This window comes from Aquarana catesbeiana, linkage group LG10 (assembly GCF_042186555.1).
Source record: "Aquarana catesbeiana isolate 2022-GZ linkage group LG10, ASM4218655v1, whole genome shotgun sequence".
NCBI lineage: Eukaryota > Metazoa > Chordata > Amphibia > Anura > Ranidae > Aquarana > Aquarana catesbeiana.
The window spans coordinates 27,814,861-27,824,929 of NC_133333.1; the positions used below are offsets into that span (position 1 = coordinate 27,814,861).

Below are 10,069 nucleotides of genomic sequence, written 5' to 3' on the forward strand. Positions count from 1 at the left end.
CTCTGGTCCTTAGGCAGCATAATGGTCCGGGGCTCAAGTGGTTAACCTTTTTTTGGTTAATTCTTCTTTAAGAGGGTGTGGCAGGAGGAGTGTCCTATGCCTACATACATTTGCTAGTAAGTGTCCCTCATTCCCATCTCAAAGTGTTGGGAGGTATGCACTTCCTGATTGGCCGGGAGGAGAATCAGAAAGACAATAGCGAATATTAGCGAATATTAATTCACAACTGGGTGGGCTCTGGGAGCAGTGCTCCTTTTTTGAAGCCAATTATAGCCCCAGGCTCTATTCACGTTCTAAAAAAAAAATAAATTAAAAAAAACCCCATTGCAATCTATATGTCCGGCGCCCTCCATGACAATTAGAGGCCGGGCGCATGGTTTAGGACGTATGGACGGATCGCCACTGGTGACCACACAGCAGCAGTGTGGAAAAGGGTATTTAGCTTTTTTTATAAAAAAAATAAATAAATAATAAAATACATACGCTGTAGGTAATTCCAGCATAATACAGAGGGGATACATGTATTTTTGCTGCATATTGCATCTGAATAGTGTCTGGAGGGGCAGGGATGAAAGCTGCTCTCACCCGGACAGGCAGGGAGAGAGGGGGAGAGGGGAGAGAATCTCACAGCAGAGAGCGGGATGATGGAGGAACATAAATTGATCATGGTATCATGGCTCAGCAGCCATGATTACCGTGGTCAGGGGGACACAGGAACAGGCGGGAGACAGGATGGTAAGGCAGCAATCAGAGGCCTTACCTTAGGAGGCAGATGGTGAGGATCTGGGATCAGTCGTGTCTCCAGCTTTCATATTTAGGGGGGCCACATGGGGGGACAGGGACAAAAGTAGGGGGGCAACTATAAAATGCAAATATATATATATATATATCTAGATATATATATATCTAGATATATATCTAGATATATATATATCTAGATATATATATATATATCTATATATATATCTAGATATATATATATCTAGATATATATATATATATATCTAGATATATATATATATATCCTGGGGCCCTTTACTACGATCCAACAACGGCCCTTTCACATGTTCTGCAGTGAGCTCCCTTCCTACTGTATTGGAGCCCTCCCAGGGTGGCAGAAAACAAGAGATATATGTCACCAGCATACCAAGAAAATATAAGGGTCCAAAGCAGTGGGAGAACTATCAGGGTTGCAAAAGTTGTCTTGCCACCGGGCCCTGGTGTTCTGCCACTGTGGGGTTACCCAGCCTCTTCTTGCTGTCCTGCTCCTGCTATTGACTGCTCTGGTCTGGCATCTCTTGGAATTTACAGGCTGGTTCTCCTGTCCTAAGGACGGGAGAAATCAGTCTGTTTTTTCAGTAACTGAGAGTCCTGGTGGACTTCTCCCTGCCAATGAGGATGCAGGGGAAGGAGCAGATCGGGTGGCAGTGGTTGTGTGAGCGCTCGCATTATGTAGTGTCAGCGAGCAAGGGGAGGGGGGAGGAATCACCCACAGGAGCTGACTGGGGATGCTCTCCCTCTTAGACATTGTCTTTTTGTAAAAAAAAAAAAAAAAATGTTTTTTAATGGGGGGGGGGGCACAGCATAATGTTGGGGGGGGGTCAGGGCCCCCTCTGCCCCCCCCCCCCCCCCCCAGGGACACCATTGTCTGGGATAGGGCTGCAGGGCTGCTGCTCCTCCCGGCCTAAGCCGGAGCCATTGCTTCTCCTCCTGGCCTAACAGGTAGTGGGTCCTGAGACCTGATTGGCCGGGAGGAGAATCAGGAAGACAATAGTGAATATTAATTCGCTATTGTCACACAACTGGGTGGGCTCAGCCTATCCTTTTTTGAAGCCAATTAAAGCCTCAGGCTCTAATCATGTGCTTAAAAAAAAAAACCCATTGAAATTCATGCGTCCGGCACCCTGCATGTAGATTTGGGATGAGCACATGGATTAGGGGGGCAGCCCCTGCTCCCCTTATGGATGGGCCGCCACTGCTTGGCTGTACAGGACTCTCCCTCCTGATCAGCTGAGACAGCAGTGGGGTGCCATTTGTTACCGCTGCTGTCAATCAAACTCAATGAGCCAAGGAGAAGAGAGAGAGGGTGGGGCCTAGTCACAGCTTGCTCTGGGGCAACTCAGCAGGAGGGAAGGGCCAGGAGCGCCGGTGAGGGACCTGAGAAGAGGAGAATGGGGGCTGCTCTGTGCACAACCAACTGCACAGAGCAGGTAAGTATGACATGTTTGTTATTTTTTTTTTTTTTTATGAAAAAAAATAGATTTTAATATAAATTAGCAAAAAGTACATCAAGCCTATGCGTTTCGAGGGGATAGACTCCTCCCTTCTTCAGGGCTGTTGCTGTATTTTATTTGGTGGGAACAATTCCCATGAGTGGTTATGCTGGATCAAGGCTTCTGAATGGCAGGGTGCAGGCTTTAAGTTGTATAGGCAGCCATTCATTTCAGCCTAGGCATAGTACCCGGACTGGAAATCAAGTAAGGCATTTTAATCAAATGTGGGGCTCCTCTGAAAATGTATCTTCTTGTTGTATATTTTGACAGGTCAGGAATTTGAAAAGTTACACTTTAAGTTTATTATTTTGCATGCCAGCCCAATTTGATTTACCAGCGATCACTAGTCTGCTCGAATAGGTTACTGCTACATCTGGTAACGTCCAGATCATCTTCTACTCTGAAAGATGAGCCTGGAGTTTCCCCATTGTGAAAAATTGTCAACAGCATTCAATAGAGAATAGAGAGAACACAATGCAATCCAATGCAAAGCCAAATAAAAGATATGGTTACCATAGATTGTCTACTGCAACAGAATGGATGGGAACAGTAACAGTTATCGCTATACTATCACAACTGTATCAAATGCCTTAAAATCTATGCAAAATCAAATCTTTTTTTGTACATTCCTAGTAAAGCAGTCCATACAATGATCATTTTTTGTTGTTTGAACGAAAAAAAAAAAGAAAAAATCCAGTTTCCCCCATTCACACATTAGCGGTGCTATTGTAAAGATAGAAAATAGAAATAGAAAAAGTAATGATAATTTAAAAAAAAAATGCAAGTACAAAAAAAATTACTGAGTACAAAAATCATTACTTTTTACCAATACAATTATTTTTAGACCAATAACAATCAGACATGGTTCTAATCCTTAAAATAGAAAAAGGCAACACAACATCATAGACCTCAAGAATATTTTGAGGTCAAAGAATGACATTTAAACAAAAAAAAGATGCAAAGAAAATCCTTCCTTATAATAGTAAAAAGACCTGATTATAAAAGGAAAAATATGCAAGCAAAAAAAAAAATATAGAAAAGTCATTAAGTTTTACCAATAAAATTATTTTTAAACCTATAAAAATCAGACAGGGTTCTAATCTGTGAATGAGAAAAATCCTTCCTATTAAAGTAAAAAGTTATGAAAATTAAAAAAAAAATGCAAGAAAAAAAATACTGAATATAAGTCATTACTTTTTACCAATAAAATTATTTTTAGACCAATAACAATCAGACATGGTTCTAATCCTTGAAATAGGAAATGGCAGCACTCCATCATAGACCTCTAGAATATTTTGAGGTCAAAGAATGACAAATAACAAAAAAAGATGCAAAGAAAATCCTTCCTATAATAGTAAAAAGTCCTGATTATAAAAATAAATATGCAAATAAAAAAAAAATAGAAAAGTCAATAAATTTTACCAATAAAATTATTTTTAAACCCCTAAAAAGCAGACAGAATTCTAATCTGTGAATGAGAAAAATCCTTTCTATTAAAGTAAAAAGTTATGAAAATTAAAAAAAAATGCAAGTAAAAAAAAAATACTGAATAAAAGTAATTACTTTTTACCAATAAAATGATGTTTAGACTAATAACAATCAGACATGGTTCTAATCCTTGAAATAGAAAATGGCAGCAATCCATCATAGACCTCAAGAATATTTTGAGATCAAAGAATGACATATAACAAAAAAAGATGCAAAGAAAATCCTTCCTATAATTGTAAAAAGTCCTGATTATAAAAATAAATATGCAAGTAAAAAAAAAAAATATATAGAAAAGTCATTAAATTTTACCAATAAAATTATTTTTAAACCCATAAAAATCTGACAGGGTTCTAATCTGTGAATGAGAAAAATTCAGTGATCCATCATAAATCTCAATAATGTATTGAGAACAAAGCAAGATATATAACAAAACAGATTCAAGAAGCATCCTTCCTAAAAAACGTGAGAAGTCATGATTATTATTATTAAAAATAAATATGCAAATAAAAATAATGAATAAAAAAAGTCATTATTTTTTTTCCTAATAAAATAATTGCAATTGTAATTAACAAAACAGATGCAAAAAAAAGCATCCTTACTATAAGAGCGAGAAGTCATGATAAAAAAATAAATAAATAAATAAATAAAATTTATAAAAATGTCATTATTTTTTTTATCAATAAAATAATTTTAATTATTTTCTAATTACCAAAACAGATGCAAAAAAGCACCCTTCCTATAAAAAGTAAGAAGTCATGATTATAAAAATAAATATGCAAGTAAAAAATAATGAATAAAAAAGTCAACAATAAAAAAATTTAAATTTTTTGACCAACAAAACATGGTTCTAATCCTTAAAACAGAAAAAGCCATCATAGACCTCAAGAATTTGTTGAAAGCAAGATACAAAAGGTGTAAAAAACATCCTCCACCGAAGTTTTGGGTCCCTTTGGCTTGGCTTGGTTCTAACCCTTCCACATTCTATCCAAAATAATAAAATAAAAGTTTTGGCACTTCAATCACCTTATTCCTAAAAGTATAAGAAATTCACTTTTAGCAAACCTCTCCTCCCAAATGAGGTCCTTCAAGCCCTGCACTTGCCCTTCATCAGGTCTTTTCTTACCTGTACAAATTCAGTAGTCCTTTTCATGGAATCCACATCTTGCCATATTCCTTGTCTTCAACGTTCTATCTCAGTCCACCAATCTACGACTTGTTCTTCAGAACTGAATCATTTAGCAAAGTCTTCTTCCCTTCGTGCTCTCTGACTGGTGTGGTTATTCTCTTTGCACACACGGTGTGATTACGAGATTCTCTAAGCCAAAAAGCAGAAGTAAGAGTAGGAAACAAACACACAAAGCCTGATTAGCAAGAAGTTATGTCACCCTTGGGATCAGTTAACAGCTACACATACAGTAATTACATGTTAATATGTCAATTATAATGCTGCTTTAGCTTTCAATGAAAGTTGTGACTAATTATGGAGTGTTGCTTAAGCAGGTGAAGGTATAAAACATCTTGAAGCCTCCTACCAGTTAAAGTGGTATTAAAACCACAAGCAAAAATATAACATATCCAACGTACCAATCATCAAATGCTGTAGCTGTATTGGTTTTCTTTTTTTATAGGCCTTTTTTCTCTTTATTTCTGCCTGGTGTTCCAGCCGGTAACACCAGTGCCGGGACAAGGTCATCTAGAGTCCAGGGTGACTTGCCAAATTGCACCCACCCCCTTAAAGTGTATGATTATGTGTCAGCAAAAATGTCCCCCCCCCCAAAAAAAATTGAGCACTAATCTGCATGCTTACCCCCCCCAAGCATAAATCCCCTTTCCTCCCAATACAAATCCACCCCCCTGCTGAAATCTCCCCTCCTGAAACAAATCTTTGCCCCCCAAGTTCAAATCCTCTCTCTCCCCATATGCCCCCAGCACATATCCCCCCCAACAAAAAAATTCTCCCTCCTAGCACAAATCCTCTACCCCTTATATTTTCTCCCCAAGCAAGAATCCTCCCTCCCACTCCAAATCCCCTCTCCTAGCACAAATCCCCCCCCCCCCCAAATTCATCCCTACTAGCACAAATCCCCCACCCCCCCAACAAAAAAAAATTTCTCCCTCCTAACACAAATCTTCTACCCCTTAAATTTCCCCTTCAAGCACAAATCCTCTCCATCCCACTCCAAATACCCCCCTCCTAGCACAAATACCCCCCAATCATCCCTACTAGCACAAAACCCCCTCCCCCAACAAAAAAAACAAATTTCTCCCTCCTAGCACAAATCCACTACCCCTTAAATTTCCCCTTCAAGCACAAATCCTCTCCATCCCACTCCAAATCCCCCCTCCTAGCACAAATCCCCCCAATCATCCCTTTTAGCACAACACCCCCCCCCAAAAAAAAATTGATCTTAGTGCAAATCCCCCCCCCCCCAACATATTACCCTTTCTAGCACAAATCCCTCCTCCTAGCACAAATTCTCTTCACCCATCCCCCGCCAACACAAATCCTTCCTTCCCCCCATTCACCACTAGCACACCTCCCCAAAATTCTGCTCCTAGAACAATTCTTACCCCCCTGCCACCCCCCCCCCCAAATTTCCCTTCCCAACACAAATTCTTTACCCCCCAATCTCCTCATGGTGCCCTTCCATCTCACATGATACTACAGTGCCCAGAGGAGCCACCCCTCCTGCCCACCCCTTGTCCCGGCCCTGAGTAACACACTTCCTGTCTTAGGCTGGCTTTATACACGAGTTTAAATCTCAGCCGGTTCAGCAGGAACCGGCCCAAATTCAAACCATTAATGGGCAGGCTCAATGTATCAAGTTGCTTGATCAATCAACTTGGGTCCAGCCTGCCAAATTATTTTACGAATATCGCTAGCGGCTGCTATAGCCGCTAGTGATAATCACTGTCTTCTCACGGTGGGGATCGCTGTCTCAGCCAGTCAGGAGGGAGAGTTCTGGGCAGCCGAGACTCTCCTGCAATATCCCTGGATCAAGATGGGGCTCAGGTAAGTATTAGGGGGGCTGAGGGGGCTGCACACAGAAGGTGTTTTATCTTAATGCACAGAATGCATTAAGATAAAACACATTCTGATTTTGGAACCACTTTAACTCCTTTTTCCATAATCCACTGGACTCCTGAGCATGCCCTGGGGATATACCTTTCCCTCCCTTGGCAGCTCAGAGAGACCACACCTGATGAGGCAGAGGTGGCTGGGCACATGATCTGCAGCCGGGTGTACAGTCCCCTACTGTTCACTGATCCACAGCATGCGGCAGACAGCCAGGAGCCCTATAGCACAGTTTCTCTGGAAGAACCAGCCACTGAAGAGAGTGTTGTGCTTCAAGTGGGTTGGCTCTGTGTCTCTAGCTACCTATCTAAGCTACCAGCTCTGGGACTCGTCCAGCCGCTCACCTGTGGTGCCAGCTCAGAGATCCCTCCAGATGTTTGCCTGTGTATACAGACCTACCTTGGACTTTACTATGAAAGATGCTGTCGCAAGCTAAGTAGCATATATCATAGCTCCCAACTGTCCCTGATTTCGAGGGACTGTCCCTGATTTGGAACAAAGTCCCTATGTCCCTCTTTCCTCATCATTTGTCCTTCATTTTGGTCTGATTCATAGAGTTGTATGTAAAATGCACGTTTTACCCTTCAAAAAAGTGTTCCCAAGTCCTAAAAGTTCTAAATTGCTGCATTTGTAAATTTCAAATGCCAGTATAAAGGAATAGTAGTGATAAAAAAAAGCACTTGTGGGTTTAACTAATCATTTTTTTTGTAGAATTCTCCTTTAAGGGGGCGTGGCAGGGGTTGTGTCCTATGTCTACATACTTTTGATAATAGGTGTCCCTCATTCCCATCTCAAAAAGTTGGGAGCTATGGTTGGGCCTATTATTAAGGAAGGTACATATGGGGGGCTTGTAACGTGGGGCGGTACTTAGTTGGGCCTAGTAGGTAGGAAGGTACATATGGGGGGCCTGTGATGTGGGGAGGTACTTAGTTGGGTCTAGTAGGTAGGAAGGTACATATGGGGGGCCTGTGATGTGGGAAGGTACTTAATTGGGTCTAGTAGGTAGGAAGGTACATATGGGGGGCCTGTGATGTGGGAAGGTACTTAGTTGGGCCTAGTAGGAAGGAAGTTACATATGGAGGGCCTGTGATGTGGGGAGGTATTTAGTTGGGTCCAGTAGGTAGGAAGGTACATATGGGGGGCTATAGATGTGGGGAGGTACTTAGTTGGAGGGCAGAAGGGACGTCAAAACCTCACTTCCACCCATAGCTCTTAAAGGGCCATTTTTTTTTTTTTAAATGACATATTTTTTTTTTTATTTTTTTTTTATTGCATTTTAGTGTAAATACGAGATCTGAGGTCTTTTGACCCCAGATCTCATATTTAAGAGGACCTGTCATGATTTTTTTCTATTACAAGGGATGTTTACATTTCTTGTAATAGGAATAAAAGATAAAAGTGACACATTTAAAAAAAAAAAAAAGAATAGTGTAAAAATAAAAAATAAAAGGTAAAATAAATAGGAAAAAAAAATTTAAACGCACACCATCACGCTGAGCCTGGGTGCAGAAGCGAACGCATACGTGAGTAGCGCCCGCATATGAAAACGGTGTTCAAACCACACATGTGAGGTATCGCCACAATCGTTAGAGCGAGGGCAATAATTCTAACCCTAAGGGTAAAAGCTTGTCGCCATTCCACGAGTGAGCGGAATTTTGAAGCGTGACATGTTGGGTATCAATTTACTCAGCGTAACATTATCTTTCACAATATAAAAAAAATTGGGCTAACTTTACTGTTGTCTGATTTTTTAATTCAAAAATGTATTTTTTTCAAAAAAAAGTGCGCTTGTAAGACAGTTGCGCAAATACGGTGTGACAGGAAGTATTGCAACGACCGCCATTTTATTCTCTAGGGCATTAGAAAAAAAATGTATAATGTTTGGGTGTTCTAAGTAATTTTCTAGCAAAAAAAATTGTTTTTAAAGCGGTTGTATACCCGCAAAATTTTTTTTTTTTTTTTAACCCTGTAAAGCAAAAGGCATAATGAGCTAGTATGCACCGCATACTAGCTTATTATGAAATACTTACCTTAGAACGAGGCGTCGGTATCTTACCTGGTCCACGCCGAGGGAGCTGTCATGTTGCCTCGGCGTGTCTTCCGGGTATCGCGGTTCCAGCGCTGAGTGGCTGGAGCCGCGATGTCATCACTCCCGCACATGCGCGCGGGAGATTTCCTACCCGGCAAGGTCCGGCAGTTGCCGGGCTTCAGCCGAGAATCACCTGTGCGCATGCGGTGCTGCAGTCAGTGGCTCATAGCAAGGGGAATATCTCCTAAACCGTAAAGGTTTAGGAGATATTTTTTTTACCTACAGGTAAGCCTTACTATAGGCTTACCTGTAGGTAAAAGTAATAAAAGACTATACAACCACTTTAACTTGTAAACACCAAATCTCGAAAAGAGGCTTGGTCCTTATGTTTTTTATTTTCCTTGCATGTGATTGGGTACTCATTGAAAAGTGGAGCCTTACCTCATTTACTATGATCTGAAGCAACTGCATTTGCAGAGGGCAACTGCATTTTGCAAAGTGCACAGTCTATTTGCCTTTAGTAAATCAACCCCTCTGTCTGATCATTCTGTCGATTCCTCTTTCTGTTTGAAAATTGCTTGAAAATGATTTCCAGGAATCATCCACTAGTCGGGCAGACAGAAATAACCTACCATGAACTTTTCTAAAGCCAGAAAAATCATTCACACCGAGGAATACTGATTTATCGCTCATGTGTGAGAGATAGCATCATAAACTGCAACGTGTTTTGGCTGGTACATTCTTAGTAATGTAAAACTGGCCATACATGGATCAATATGTTGCTGGTTCAGCAGCAACCGGCTGAATTGTGATCTATATGTGGCAGTTTCCATTCACAAGAAGTCAATCTATAGATTGAATTTTCATGAACAGGCTTGTTAGAAAATTTCTGCTGGATCAGCACATGCAGCCAGTGGGCCACAGCTCTGATCAGCCTATTCTGACAGCAGGGAAGTCCCACTGTTGAAATACAATGACACAGCGAGGAGCATTTCCACATCCACCTTGAAGGAAAGGACTGGAGTAAAACCCAAAGGCAGTAAACAGAGGGTCGGCATGACAGGGGTTAAAGGGGCTTGGGACAGGGAAATAAGCATCAGTGGGGCTGCTGTAGGATGGAGTTGGTAGGAGGCTGGCTGGGCATGGTCTGGGCTGGGTGGAGCATTGGGGGAGTGGTGAAGAGACAGGATGGGGAAGGTCTTC

At 41.1% G+C, this 10,069-nt stretch overlaps 1 protein-coding gene across 2 annotated transcripts in view; it reads right to left on the reverse strand.

Moving 5' to 3' along the window:
- LOC141110500 (sialic acid-binding Ig-like lectin 14) overlaps positions 1 to 5,119 on the reverse strand; it is a 57,659-nt gene extending 52,540 nt beyond the window's left edge. For both annotated transcript variants that reach the window (XM_073601879.1, XM_073601878.1), the window contains exon 1: positions 4,885 to 5,119. The gene's annotated coding sequence lies outside the window, so the exon portion shown is untranslated. The remainder of the gene's footprint in view (positions 1 to 4,884) is intronic.
- Positions 5,120 to 10,069: the final 4,950 nt, after the last annotated feature.